Raw genomic sequence first — 15791 nt, forward strand, 5'->3', positions numbered from 1 at the left:
TATTTGCTGTGGCAGTGATTATACATGCGAGAATTAAATGAGCCTTTGTAGATAGTCTAGTATAACAGATGTAAACAAACTGAGTGTATAGTCATATAACTTGTGTAAACAGACGGATTGTTTTGTGTACATGTGATAAGTGACAGCAAAAAGTTTTTATTCATTGAATGTATTTCATTCATTTATACATGTCTGCAGATTAAAATGTTTAATTTATAAACTTAACAAAAATAAAATTTGTTTATACATATCTAAAATGTAAACAGATTAAATTTATTCATCACAGTATGGCATTACTTAATATGATTTACGTACTATTAAGCTATTTGTTATATTTAAGGAATAAGGAATCATTCTTTGAGTATTATGAGGTTATATTTGCATATCCATTGTTCTTTTCCACTGTAAGTCCATACGGAGGAACTGCACTTATTTTTCTATAATCGCATTTGCTGTGTTTGAACCACTATACGATACATTAAGTGTTTTTCTCCAACTCCATAAAATTGATGTATTTAATATTAAAACATGTCTTATAATAACATTTCATTGATTCTTTTAACAAATCTATGTGAATAATAAAGATATATTAGAGTCTGAATGGTTATTTTTGATGCAATAGCTAAATATCAAGGTCTAGGCTAATACAGGGTATTTGCAAGTGGTAAAATGCAAATATAAGTAATAAACAACAATTTTTTCGTGAACATGGCGTTATGTAAAGCAACTGCCCCATTGCTCACCTGAGCAACACTAGACATAATTAAATCAAATTTATGGAGTCATATACAAAATAGATCCTGTAAAAATCAATTGCTATTCACAAAATAATACTCAAAAATGATTCCTTATTACTTTTATTAATATTATTTTAAGCCATTGTATGATTCAATACTCAAATATGAATAAGCAAACCCCGCTGGCGCCCAAATTATACGACATTTGGAGTTATTGGTTATATAGTACAAAATCGATATGTACTGTTATCACGGGCAAAGATACTGGAAAACGTTAATGTAAATATATGTTTATAAATTGTTTGTATCAATTACATGTTATTGTAAATTTTTGCATTATCAAATGCAGACCCTAAGCAACTCTGCAATACCGGTATTCAAGGGCTGATGAAAGTAAAACCAAGTTATCTTTACTTGAAGTAAAGAAAGACAAGCCTCAAAATGAAAGATCTTAGATCCTCTGCTGTTTCTGGATAATTGTTCAATCGTATATACAATATCAACTTAGGAAGGGAATTCTTTGCACTGCATACCTCATTCATTGTCTTCAAGAGGCTCATGGGCCAAATCGCTCACATGAGCAACAATAGACATAATAAAATAAAAATGGAATCATATACAAAATAGATCTTATAAAAAATAGTCCCCAGCTTTTTTGGCAAAATGTTTTGAAATTTTTGAAAATACCAACAAATTTTCAATGATTTTTAATTATCTTCCTTAAAAGGACTTGGTCAAGATTTGACTTAAAAAGTTTCAAATTTTATTTTTCCAGTTTCAATGTTTACACTGATAAATATAGAAGTTTATAATGCTATGTCAAAATTTGAATGTCAAATATCAAGTTATAAGCAAGATACGGAGTCCATAATTTTTTGTTTTGTTAACAAAGCTCGAATATTGTCATTTTTTTTTTTACATATGTGTACATGTTGTATTGGTGTAAGTTTCAATCAAATGTATCTTTCTTTTGTTGATAATTGTATTTATGAAGATATTAAATTAGTTTAAATTGATTTTACATGTCATTTTGTCTAAGAAATGGTAATTCGCTACATTACATTTTTGTAAACAACTAAAAGATCGACTCGAGCTTCGTTTACATAACAATCAATTCTTACCTATGTATCTCGCTTGTAACTTAATTGACTTCAACATTCAATATTTTGGTCAATCATTTAATATGCACCAGTACACCATTTTATACATAAAAAATAAAAAAAATAAAATGTTGGATCCCAAATCGTGTGCAAGTCCCTCTAGAAGAGGGTGTGGCCATTTATTTTAATAAACATGAATCTTCTTCACTCAAACTTAATTGAAATCGGCCCAGTGGTTTTTGAGAAGAAGTTGAAAACGTAAAAAAGTTACAGACAGACAGATGGAAAGATGGATGCTGGATAAAAAGTTATCACAAAAGCTTACTTGAGCTTTCAGCTTAGGTGAGCTAAAAAAGAAAAAAAAAATACTAAAACATAGTTAATTTTCATTTTGAATAATTATTCAATTTCAATAACTTGGAATGTGTTGAACATAATTTTTAAACAAAGGCAGTTAAGTTGCATCTTTCATACGAGTGGACTACAGTTGTATGGATCATTTAATATGGAAAGGTCTCAATATTAACTTGATTTAAAGTAATTATCTGGAAAAATGTATGCCAGTGTAACAGGTTGGGAGAAATAATTACGAACAAGACAGGAGTTCAAACCCAGGCCCCCTGAATCTCTTGTCAGATGTTCTACCCGCTGAACTATCTGGCGCCAGTATTTGAACCGGTCTGACTCTCATAACTGCAAATGTAATTGAAAATTGAATTGTCATTTCTATTCAAGAGAAAAAAATCAAGTAAATTAGAGTTATCCCTCTTTCCATAAAAATCCAAGTGCTAGTTTATTGAAAGTTAATTGGGGGGGGGGGGGGGGGCTGTGGGTGCACAGTTTAAAATGTTATCTACATTATAAGCTCATTTGAGCTAAAAGCTCAAGTGAGCTTTCCTGATCATGAACTTTTTGTCTGGCGTCCGTCTGTCTGTATGTAAACCTTTTACATGTTTGTATTCATATCCAGAAACACCTGGCCAATTTTAACCAACCTTTCTAAAAAAATAATTTAATGAAGTGGATTCCTGTTTGTTAAAATGAACCGACACATCCTATTTTCTAGGGGAGATTATTAAGAATTAATGAAAATATGTTGATTAAAAAAAAAATATTAAAAATCATTTTGCCAGAAAAGCTGAAACAAAAACAGGACAGAGCCTTGTTTACATGACAAAGAATTGCGAGCACTGTATCTTGCTTATAACTCAACGACTGACTCTCAAATTTCAATTGATTATTGGAAATGCATTCCTAGAGTATTGTACAATGTAAATAATAAAAACAGAAAAATAGAATTTGACCAAAATCGTGACCATGCCCCTTTAAATTATACAGAGGATTGACCAGACTGCTGCACGTTCATCAATGAAACTATATGGGCTATTTTGTGAGTGTTATCTCTCATTTAGAACTTTTTTCCAATCAATGGAAAATTGTATGCCATCTGGCTCCAAATATTAGAAAATAAAACTAGTTTCTCCTCTATCTACTTGTACAACAATGACATACGTACACACAGTACCAGTACAGTGTGGGATTTGTTGAAGAGAGGGAGAAATGAGCTGGTGGTCTGGGTTTGGCAGGATTTTAAAACGCCTTTTTGAAATATTCTAGCTATACTTGACATATGATTGAATCTATGAACAACAAAAACTGGTTTTTCTGCAGTTAAACTATAATTTTTTTTTTAAATATTGATCACCAAAGGTTCGGGGAGGGGTGACCCCCTCTTAATTTGCTAAAGCTAAAGAAAACTAATTAAATATATTGCTTCTCATGCACGTCGCATTGGATCAAATGTTGCAGCATTTATCAGTTTTATTGCCATATTAAAATAGGGTAATACCTTAATTTACAACTTTCAGATATAATATGAAAACCGAGTTCTTCCTCTTTGCAAATATTGTAACAACGAAATAAAGTATCTTTCTGCCTAATCATACTTTATCCCCCCTCTCGAGAACCGATAGTTTGGAGCCTAAAGCATTTGTATATATTTATCATTTATTTTCAAGCGTCATGCACATTAATATTTCCTCTTCCAGTGTGTGTTATTCAATTTTTAAAGAATATCTGTGATTAAAGTTGCATGCCAAAAACTGCTACTGGTTGAAAATAGCTAAGATCAAAATGTTTCGAAGATTTTTTTAAATACAAGAATCATCTGATGTACCAAAGTAATTCCAACACCTTTGTTGACATTGAACCTACATTATTAATTCAACACAAAAAACTACAAAGAAAGAGTTCTCAACATTTTATTGTCATTTTCTTTCATTACAACATTTTAATCTTGAGAAATAATTGTCAAATCCCCATTTGTGACTTTCGTTCCCTCTCTGTCTTGCATAAGAACCAAATTTCTTTGTATACAAATTGTGAATGAAGTTCAAATGAATGAAGAAATGCCTGAATTTTCCTAGCTGTCAAATTTTATTAACGAACATTTTCTAAAAACCTTTTTTATTCTTAATTATTTCACAAAAATAATTTTTTTTAAATTTCAAATTGTGTAACTTAATAAATGTAGCTCTTGGTGCAAGGAAAAAATAATGAACATTTGATGAAAACATAACAATGGAATTATTCTAAAAGTAGAAGAAGTGAAAGTCTTTGAACATACCCAGCAGCAACAACAATATTACAAGAAAATTGTGCCACAGTCGTCATTGAAATAAAACATCAAAAGAAAAGAAGAGTAGACTCACAAACTTACTGTGCTAATTACAAATCAAATACAGGTGAGGGTTGCATAGTTTCACCCTTGATTAATCTTTACCTTCCCCCATCCCAAATGAAATATCTAATTTGTGATTGTTTTAAATAAAGCTTTTCAAAAAGAAATTCTTTAAATCAGTATAACCTTGGCCAAAAGCGACAAGAAAGCTTTTCTTTACTCATTTAAACTGTTTCAACTATGACCCTTCAAAAGTTACTGGTAAGTTTATACCAAAACAAAATATTAATATCCCATAAATAATGATATACACTAGTATTTCAATTTACAAATTAAGTGAAAAAATACTGAGATTGTGTTATACACACATTTCCTAAAAACAAAATTAAATTATGAGTAAGGGAAGATTCCTTAATATGACAGTAGCACTGACAGAATGCATCAATTTCTTTTAAATCGCTGCTAGTTGTACAGTTTTGAATAAAATTCCACTGTTTTAATGTTCAATCAATTAACAGAAAATTTTTAGTTAAAAACTATATCAAACATTTTATATAATTGAAACAATATTTGTTTGTAAAAAAAAATTAAACACAAGAAATCTTGATTTTGTTTTAATGTGAATTTTTTTTTTGGACAATCACACAACCTTATTTGGGAAATTTACCCATTTCCTTAAAACCCGAAAACCATGAAAATCATGACCTGGGGTGATGAAGCACTTGACATGTATATATACAGTGTACTCAGATGTGTAAGGTTTTTCTCAAGTCTTCAGCAGGTCAATTCAATTAATTGAGCTATATAATTTCTTTACAATGTTTACAACTATCTAAATGATGCTACTGTTGTAAATTATATCACAGCACTTCTCACAAATGAAACAGCCAATCAGACTGCTTATTATGTGTCATTCAATCAAAATAAGGCTAACAATCACATTCATCCAATCAAAAACACTGTAACAAGATCTGTCTGACAGTCTTGTTTGTAAGCCAAAAAGAACAAGATAACATTCATCAACAAACAATGGTATGGCTACATTCTCTCTTGGTATGAAACGCTTTACAAATGAACAAACTTTGAACAGATGATGTCAACTGGAATAATTATAAACAACAAAATATGAATAGTACAAGCAAACTATATGCTGATATAAGGATCAGACACGTTCATATTTTTTCCTCATCCAAATCTCTCTATATTTAAAGAGGTAGAAGATGCATATACCAGGCTTAGTTACTTATTCAAATGCCCAATATACATAAACATTTCTCGTTTTACACTAAATAGTCTTAATCTGGAAATAAAAAAACCTTTTTCTAATTTGAACTTATTTTAAATGCAATAAAGAAAATACCATATGCTTGAATGCACATGTATCTAATTTTCTTGTGAAAAAAAATACGCTTTTTTTGGTGAGTATACATTTTAAATTTAAATGAATGAAGAGTTGCCATGTCAACTGCCAATCAAATCACAGACATTTCTATTCCTTGGTGATGGTATCTAGAGACTCGTTATAAAATCCAAGTAACGCTAGGAACAGAAAGCACAGTCCTTTAACTTCCTGTAATGCCTGATAGATAAATGATGCCGTTCTCTCTTGGCCCGAGCTGTTAGATGATAAAGTTTCCAGATGATACCCCTCCCACCCCCTGCCTGATCACTGCTCCATCAGAACGGGGGAAACCCTTAAAGGGGATCATATAATCCAAATGACTGGCCTCTATTTGATAGAGATATTGGGGAGCCATGCGTGGCCATCATCCAGTTCTTATTGGCATCGCTGGTTACATGTATTGTTTTCTTCCTTCGAACAATGTCCTCCATTTTAATCAGGATTTTTTTTGGACACAAAATCGCCTCGATAAGAAAAGAACTTCTTGTTAACTATGATCGCTCAATACAATACTTGTTTATTTTTTAACATCTATCATATTATTCAATTACTTCATTTGAAATATTCATTGTCTTCAGTTTTACATTACATTTTCAATTGATAAATTTTCACCAGGAATCTACATTGATCATGTTAATAGTTAGCACCTACAAAAATCATCAAATTGTTTGAATTTGTGATAATTCAAGATATCTGAAAGAGTCTCAACACCAAACATCCTCTGTTCATAATCAACCACAATCAGACGGTGAACCTGACCAAAAACAAGGGGATAAATCATCAAAAGTCCCTACATACAACCCCGTTCAATCTCGATTTACTGCCATTTCAAGTTTCAATACCTAAAACATTTGTACGAATGCCCTTGAGCGATGTAAGGGACGCCTGGTACTAATTATGAACACTTCAAGTTTATCAAGTTATCTTAAAGGTTTTATTGAAAACATAAAAACCTCCCCGTTCTTTCAATTAACCATTGCATCTTCTTTAGATTTTCAGATACTGAGTATATGTTTTATTGGTGTTCTAAAAATCATTTAGTAGAGAAAAAATCCAAATTTTTATATGAAAAATTGTTTGTTTTGCCATATCTGTGTAAAGATATTTTTCCTTTAAAAAGATTAATAAAGTCTAAAAAAAAAAACAAAACAAAAAAAACGATAAGAGTTTAGTGTATCTAAATATAATAGATTACTTCCCTTTTGATAGTCGTTTCTATCACCAGTTACAGAGTGTCACTCCTTTTACAGGTCATCATCCCCTCAGACCAGCTCTCCTGAAACAAGATAAATTTTACAGGCATGTTAGAAAATAGAAATACTAAGTACAGAACAAGCCTAAAGAAAAAAAAACGTTTTGCGCTCATCAAATCCATTTCTCTCAAATTCAAGAGAAATTTTTATCTATTCAGCGAAAATCTTTTGTTTCTTGACGCAGAAAGACACATGTATACTGTCACATTGTGTGAACAAACAACGGCTAGTTGCTTTAACGAGGCCGGGTCTAATTAGTTCTGCCCTAGATTTTTAAATGAAATTTTTTACCTGAATTTTTAATGATATAATTATTATTTTAAGATTAAAAAATAAGACATTTACCACACCGTTTGTTTAGGGGGTCATCTCAAAGTTTGTTAATCTTTAACATAGGACTCTATGGGATTTCGCTTGAAATGTATCAATTTTGCACATTTTTTTAAACTTCTGCCCTAGGGATTTCTTTTCCTGTTCTACATATTAAAGTTATTGCTAAAAGGCATCAAATGGTCAAATAAAAAAAAACTTTTACCTCCTGGTTTGTTCCAGGGGTCTTATCAAAGTTGATTTTTGTATGCCCAATTTCCCCAGATTTGTCAGATAATGGCTATTTTTTATTTGAGAAAGGCGAAAAAGGTGATCTTTATAGTATTATTAAAGCATTCAGACATATCTAAGTAATAAAAAAATATATAACATCACATATTAAGGGTCATCAATATAAAATACACGGTTACTGTCTTGAAATATATGAATTAAGCTATATGTAGGTGGGTTAAGAAAACGTGACAGAGGGTTAGACCTGCTGAACCCTTTTCACGTTTTCGACCGGAGTCCAAATATAGCTTATACTTCGAGACATTTATGTTTATTCCACAATATAACATTATTTTTACGCATCAAACGAGATATTTTCAACAATTTTCGCTGAATATCTGCAGTTGAAACTATCACGCCATGGCGTCAACCAAGCAAAAAGATGACGTCACAATACAATTAAACGCTGCGCGAAAGCGTGCGTACTCGTTCTGTACTCGGCCTCGTTAAGTAATTGCACTCTAAAGCATAAGTATCAAGCGATCTTTTTATTCAAAACTACTAACTACTTGAAGTCTTTTCCACAAACTTTCACTCATTTCATCTTTGCTGTTAACCTTCAGTCCAAATTACTTGGGGTTTTATTTTGTTGATGTTGTTGTTGAGTTATGACTATAGTTAAAAGCTATGGAGGGACAAAAATAGCCACAGTCCCTCGTTGATTTACCCGAGTCTTATGCTGCAATGCCTGCTCTATCGTAATATCAAGGTAATTGGATGTCTTCTCTGCAGCCAAATCCTGAAAGAGGAAATAAAAAACAAAGTCAAGGTCCTTACTTCATCTTATCTGGCAAACAATTTGAACTGTGTCCAGTATGTACTTCAGAAACTAGTATATCAATCCATACATGTTGAATGTAATATCACCTATAGATAACCTACATGTTTATCACATTGCAGTAGATGCCTCGATCACATGCACTCGGCACACCTCGGCCCATTCGTACCTCGTAGGTTACGGAATCGGCCGGTGTTTGCCGAATGGCCTCGATCTGGGAACTCTCTCTCTCTCTCTCTCTCTCTCTCTCTCTCTCTCTCTCTCTCTCTCTCTCTCTCTCTCTCTCTCTCTCTCTCTCTCTCTCTTAATGGTAGCTCTGGTCTTTTAAAGTTATATTATATTAATTTAAAAACCTGCCAGGAAATGTGAAACGCAGAGTGAACATTTAGTTATCTGATTTTATACTCATATGAACCAATATTTGTATTTTACGAGCAAGTAAGAAATCGTAATTAACGGATAGCCTATACGTGTAAACAACATGTTGTTCTTTGAATGATATTGTAAACAACACTTAAATAGTGTATTTCAATAAAATATGTGCATCACAAAATATTAATGTTTTTTTTCATACAATATGTACGTTACAAATTATTTATGTTAAGAGTTATTGAAAGTAGTCAAAAATTATACGTACACTTACAATTCTTGTTGTAATCAATTAAACTACCATTACAAGTAATCGAAAATATCTTTGATTACAGAATCATTTAATATTTATTCATTTGATGAGATATCGGCGCTTCTGATTGGTCGAAAAATTTCTTTGATACCTGCATCAATAAAATTTTGCCGGATCTACTTTTCTCAACTGTTCTGATCTAACACTATTTATAGAACGGGAATTTCCAAGATAAACACTGCCAAGAAAATGTAAAGTTGTGTCTGTTTTATTGTCAGCAAACAAAATGCAAACTTGTGAATATAAAAACTTGAAAGTTTAACCAAACACTTTGTTTGATTCACGAAATAGAAAATTAAGCGTCTTCTCACGATTTCGTCTGCTTGAGATCAATCAAAATTTACAGCGAGGCTGGCTGTTCCTTTTCCAGGAATATTATAACGAACGTATAGGCCTATAAACTTTCACGGTAACACTGCTGTTCAAATTTGGTAACGATAATTTTTACATTTACACACGTAGATGATCGGTCATCAAAATAAGCGTCGTAAAGAAAAGCTATGAGTGATGCATCAACTCCTTCTGCGCATTCCAAGCGGCTGATATACCATTTAAGTGCATCACTGGCTATCTAGTTACCACAAAGTTTACAAAAGTCGCTTATACATACTATTCTCTGTCGACATATCAGCTATTTTCGTCCACGATCGCTTTTCCTTGGATGGTTATGTCCAGTTGCATATTCCAGCGATCTCACATGAAAACTAGTTTTAATACGAGTTTTTCTGCACAGTGAATGATATCAATGCTACGCGCATTGATGAAGTTTTCCGGTCAATTTTTTCTTTGATACGTCGATCAATAGAAAAATTATTATCTTCATTTCTTAATTACTGCGAATAACTTAAAGAGTAATCATTACGATTGATTACAATTACCCCAAGCCTGTATGAAACACAATTTGATATATTTACAGGTTCATGTTAACTGTTAATGATATATACAAGGTTGTTGTTGCTTTTAAGATTCTAAAGTTTTATCTTAAGACTGCATTCTGTCGGCTTTGAAAATCTTCCCAGGAGCAGAGTAAGCTGCAACTGAAATAGACTTACAATTCTTTCTTTCAGGTTATGACCTAGAACGCTAGAAACTGTTCATTTATGTTTAAAGGGACATGGTCACGATTTTCGTCAAATTCTATCTTTCTATTTTTATTATTTACAATGCTTTAGAAATGCATTTCTAATGATCCAATGGGATTTGAGAGTCAGTCTTTAAGTTTTAAGCAAGATACAGAGCTCACAAATCTTTTCATGTAAACAAGGCTCTTGCCCTGTTTTTGTTTATATAGGTTCAATTTATCTATTAAAAACCTTTTTCAAGCTGATTTTTCAATCTTCTTCTTTTTAAGCATAGATAAACAGTTCTTAACGTTTAACACATTCATTTTAGGTCTAAATTTGAAATTTTTACTATAACATTAAAAAAAAGCTAAAATAGGAAAAAATATACATGTTAATTACTATTTCAAAAATTATAAATTAAACCATGAGCTGCAAGGATATAACAAATGGCATATGTTGAGTCACGTTATGTCCGCCGTCACATTATGTCCGCCGTCACGATGTGTCAATTTAATTTGTAAAGATTTAAGGTTATAGTTCATATATATTTTCAAATTGTTTACCAAGACATAATGTTTTTAGAGTATGAGTGATTTATTACCATAGTTTACGACGCATTGCTTTCCAAATCAGAGATAAAGGGGGTGTCACCTTAAGCACGTAATGGTGACACTATACCAGAACGTCAAAATACAAGGATCACCTTGATTTGCACAGATTTGAAATTTGTGGAAAACTGACATACGCTGAAATATATTGAAAAATAATTTTTTTTAGATTTCGTTTTTTAAAATCTTGTCAAGGTGTCTATAAGCATGGACCTAGTCTAGGTGTGGGAAAACATCTCTCAGACGAATCCAAAGAACACAAAGTGGTGCCCAGGATGTGTTACGGTGTTATTGTGTGAGACTCCGGTACTTCCCACAGAGTGTATGTGCTGTGACATTTGCGAAATATATCTGTGTAGCCCATGTGTGGGGAAACATCTATCTAACGAATCCATAGAACACAAAGTGGTGCTGTTTGAAAAACGGGGATCTACTACGAAATGTCAAAACACTTTTCAAAAATATGTGAACTTTACTGTGAACAATGCAACATTCCTATTTGTGTAAAGTGCATTTCTTCTAAAGAACACAACTGTCATGGATTTATTGACATTGTGGAAAAACTAAAGAACCAAAAAGAAATCATACTCAAAGATTTACAAAGCCTTGAGAAGTTCATTTATCCTAAATATTTCGAAATGCTGCTATTATCCCAAGACAAAGAGCTGATCTAAATAAAAACTCTCAGAAATTAAAAAAAGCTATTGACAAACATGGAGACGATTAGCACAGAGAAATAGACATCATAATCATGAAACTAAAATCAGACCTTGCTGAAATGGATTCATAACACCTGGCTTTTTTAAATAAACAGAAAGGTGAAATCACAGCCACCATTTCTGAAATCAAACAGATCATTGATGATCTGAAGAAGTTAATGGACTCTAATGATGTCAGTCTTGTCTCTGCCTACAAATGCAGGAATGCTGATTGCAAAAGATTGCCTCCTAAACTCATTGTTTCCTTACCATCCTTTAACCCTGAGAAAATGAATGAGGAGCATCTTTATCATCAGTTTGGTTCTTTGTCGACATTGCCTATTACAATAGAAGAACATGGATACACAATGGAGTTTCCCGATGTTGAGTCCTCTCTCCTGGACAGATCGCTCATTGATAAACCATGGATCATCACAGAAATAAAACATGAGTTTGAAAATCGTAATCGATTAAGCTCTGTGGCATACATATGTATGAGTAATGAAGATATTTTGATGAATGTTGGAAGAAAAATAATGAGGCTGTACAACCTGCAGGGAACACTAGTGAAGTCAGTCGAAACCATGCCAGGAGAGTCGGCCCGGGACATATCAGTCACAATGAGTGGGGATCTAGTGTATATTAATGAGAGTAAAAGAACTGTGAACATAGTGAAGAATACACAGATACAGACATTAATCAGACTACGGGGGTGGATACCTCGCAGCGTCTGTAGTACCTCCTCTGATGACCTCCTGGTTATCATGGTCAGTGAAGATAACAAACAAACAAAAGTTGCGCGTTACTCTGGATCCACAGAAAAACAAAGTATTCAATATAATGACAAAGGAGAACCTCTCTATTCATCTCGTATAAACATAAACTATAAACACATCTGCGAGAACAGGAACCGAGATATCTGTGTGTCAGATGTTGGATTGCTTGCAGTAGTGGTTGTCAATCAGGCTGGGAAACTCCGGTTTACCTTCACAAGTCTTTCTTCTACTACCAAGAGATCATTTGGTCCTCGCGGCATCACAACAGACAGCCAGGGTCGGATCCTGATAACAGACCGTAACAACGACTGTATCCACATCCTGGATCAGGACGGACAGTTCCTCCGCTACATTGACAACTGTGATTTACAGACTCCATGGGCCTTGTGTGTTGACACCCGAGGCAACCTCGTTGTTGCAGAATCGGGAACGGGTAAAATAAAGACAATCAAGTAAGTAAACAGCAATAAATAAAACGTATGTAAAACAGTGAGCAAAGGAGTGAAAAGTTAAACTAAATCTGTTACATGTATACACGACAAAAAATGACTGAAATAGATATGCATTGTTTTTGTAGATAAACTGAATGTATATGAACATATTGTTTGTGTAAATGAATCAATTCTTTTATCATGTTCAATGAATGCTTATAAAATCCAATTATCGTATTGTTGATTAAGTATTTAATGTGTTTATACATTTAATGTCTATGCATGTCTTCTGATGGAAATATGTTTGTTGATTTTAAAAAATGTGAATGTTTTTATTACAACTATTATTTTTAGAAGAAAAATATTACAAAATTAAATCGATAAAATGTTTACCATTAACACATATTTGTGATTTAAGATGGTATATGGGAGATCTGTGTGTTTTAATGCAAACGAAAATACATTATAATTTAAAAAACTTTACTCGGTTTAGAATTCTTAAATTTAACAATATTTGACCAAAAGGTATGTTTTAAAACATTTTTGAAAGGTAAAAATTATAAAAACCCAAGCACAAATCACGACTTAAAGATTCAAAGTTAAGGATCAAACCAATTACAATACGCTGGTAACGATTGTTGAAAATAAAAAAATTATAAAACCATACCGAATTCTATAACTTATTTTGATAGGAAGAACGTTACAATATGGAGGTGTCCCATACTACCATAAATATGTTTATTGATATATTATATAAAATATATTTAAGAGAATACATTCATAGAAATGAAAACTGTATACTTCATTGATAAAATGTTTGTAATATCAAGAGAATAATATCTATTTCAATAAACAATGAAATGTACCAAAATGTAAGATTTTATATCTTTGATATTTTAAGGGTCCTTCACACACCTGGGAGAAGTTCTGCATACAAGCCCATTTTTCTAAATTACTTCAAGATATGGATTTTTAGCATGTGTTCGACTTGAAAATGACCACAAAAACTTTCAATTTTGGGGGGAATCAACTTTTTGAATTTTACCGCTCTTCATAAATCAAAGTACTGAAGTACTGACGGGAGTTGATTTTATCGATTATTATTTATTTTGGAATCAAAGATACGTTATTTTGCATGGTAAGTGGTTTCTTATACATGTATATATGTATTTGAATTACGCGCATTTTTTATAATATGAATACTCGGACTTTTCCGAAAAAAATTTCGATAAAACCCATATGAATCATGTCGTGTAATATTTAAAGATACTATTAATTCCATCAAGGTATGTATCAGTAATCGAAATATTTCTGAAAAATGCTATGGATCCAAGCAATATTGGACTCTAGTTTCGTTCAACCAAACGCTCGGTTGTCTCCGCTAATCTCCGACAAGCAAGAGAGATTCTCTGCTTGTCGAAAATTTATGGAAACCACCGATCGTCTAGTTGAACGAGACTATTGTAGTCTCTAGCGTAGGAATACATACCACTACAAACATATCTAAATTGTTCCTACCATTTAAAATCTTACTATTTTCACGGTATTTATAAATAAGTTTCCTTGAAAAACAGTGCTTCAGAATTCATTACAGCGAATTTATTGATTATTATCGAGAACTAAGTCTTGTCAGCGGTGATGATTCGTGCTTAGGTCCAAACACTGTTTCACTTTCGGTTTTCCAGAATAACTGCATAGGAGAGTTGATTGAAATTAACTCCCAAAAATGAAAAAACCCTCCAGTATTCCAATTCGGGACCTGCAGGTTGGTAGACTGAAGCTACACCCATTGCGACACAGAGATTGTCACCAAATATTTCTCAATGTGTTCAAATCGCCATGTTGTAACGTACTGTCATTTCAGTAAAAGTCATGGGGTGTCGAGGATCCTTAACAAACAGTTGAAATATTTTATTCACTTGATTGTGTTAAAACATTGACATGCAACGTAGTCCAACCAGTATGTTGAAACAGAATTTATTTATCTTCAAGTTTTAAGTTTAAAACGAGTTGGTGTCTTAGTATATAATTGTACCTATACATGTAAGAAATCTAAATTTGCATGTTATAATAAAAACTACATTTTAGTATTTACACATTTTAAATCAAAGAGTACTTTTTGGTGTACTTTTATCCCCTTTAAATAAAAGTGTCTCAAGCCACCTTTATTCTCTGATCCAAAGCAACAGAATGGAAAATGAAAATACAAATACATTGAAACATTGTGCAATTTATTTCCACGTTTTACGGACATTATTTAGTGAATACATTTCCAGTGATTTATTTTTTATTTTAAAGTGCACCAATGTTATAAAATCAAGAGTTTTAAAAAAGTTTTAGATTAAATATTTCAAACTTCTTTACCCATTATTATCTTTCTATACTTAAACAAATTCTACTGATGCAGTACTACCTGATTCAAAGTCTTTCATGACCCTTGAACATATTTCCTTTAAAAATTCAGCAAAAATAAAAAAACTAAAAGAAAACATTCTCAACATTTTATTTATCACCTGTGTACAAATTCAACCATAAAATAATACCAAATAATAAAACATAATAAATGAAGGCTTACAACACGTTTTAATAATAATGCAAATCAAAGATATTGAACTATATTGCTAGTCGACCTTTGCAGACAGAGATAAATTAAAAAACAAAACACCGAAATATACGAATAATTGTTTTCAAACACTTACTGTATAGTATGCATTTGTGCTTGATATATGTGGTGGGCAGATTTGACACTGGTAAGAAATGTGTATGGCGTTTGTTTCATTGTTTAGCTGATTCAGTTTATAGGAATACCGAAACTTGCCAATTATCGGTTTTGTACGATTGTTTTATTTCAAAATGTAGGTTAGCTGTACAGTACTAAATTAAAACAAACATTATGATGGTAATCAACGACATTAATTCTGGCTTCTGTACGTTTTGCCCATTATTTTACACAGTGTATGTAATTGGCAATGTATAAGTGGT

The 15791-nt window shown here is 32.2% G+C and overlaps 1 pseudogene; it reads left to right on the forward strand.

Moving 5' to 3' along the window:
* The first annotated feature begins 11344 nt into the window (after positions 1 to 11344).
* Positions 11345 to 13634, forward strand: LOC128163312 (uncharacterized; annotated as a pseudogene).
* The last annotated feature ends 2157 nt before the right edge of the window (positions 13635 to 15791 follow it).

Source organism: Crassostrea angulata, chromosome 9 (assembly GCF_025612915.1).
Source record: "Crassostrea angulata isolate pt1a10 chromosome 9, ASM2561291v2, whole genome shotgun sequence".
NCBI classification, from domain to species: domain Eukaryota; kingdom Metazoa; phylum Mollusca; class Bivalvia; order Ostreida; family Ostreidae; genus Magallana; species Magallana angulata.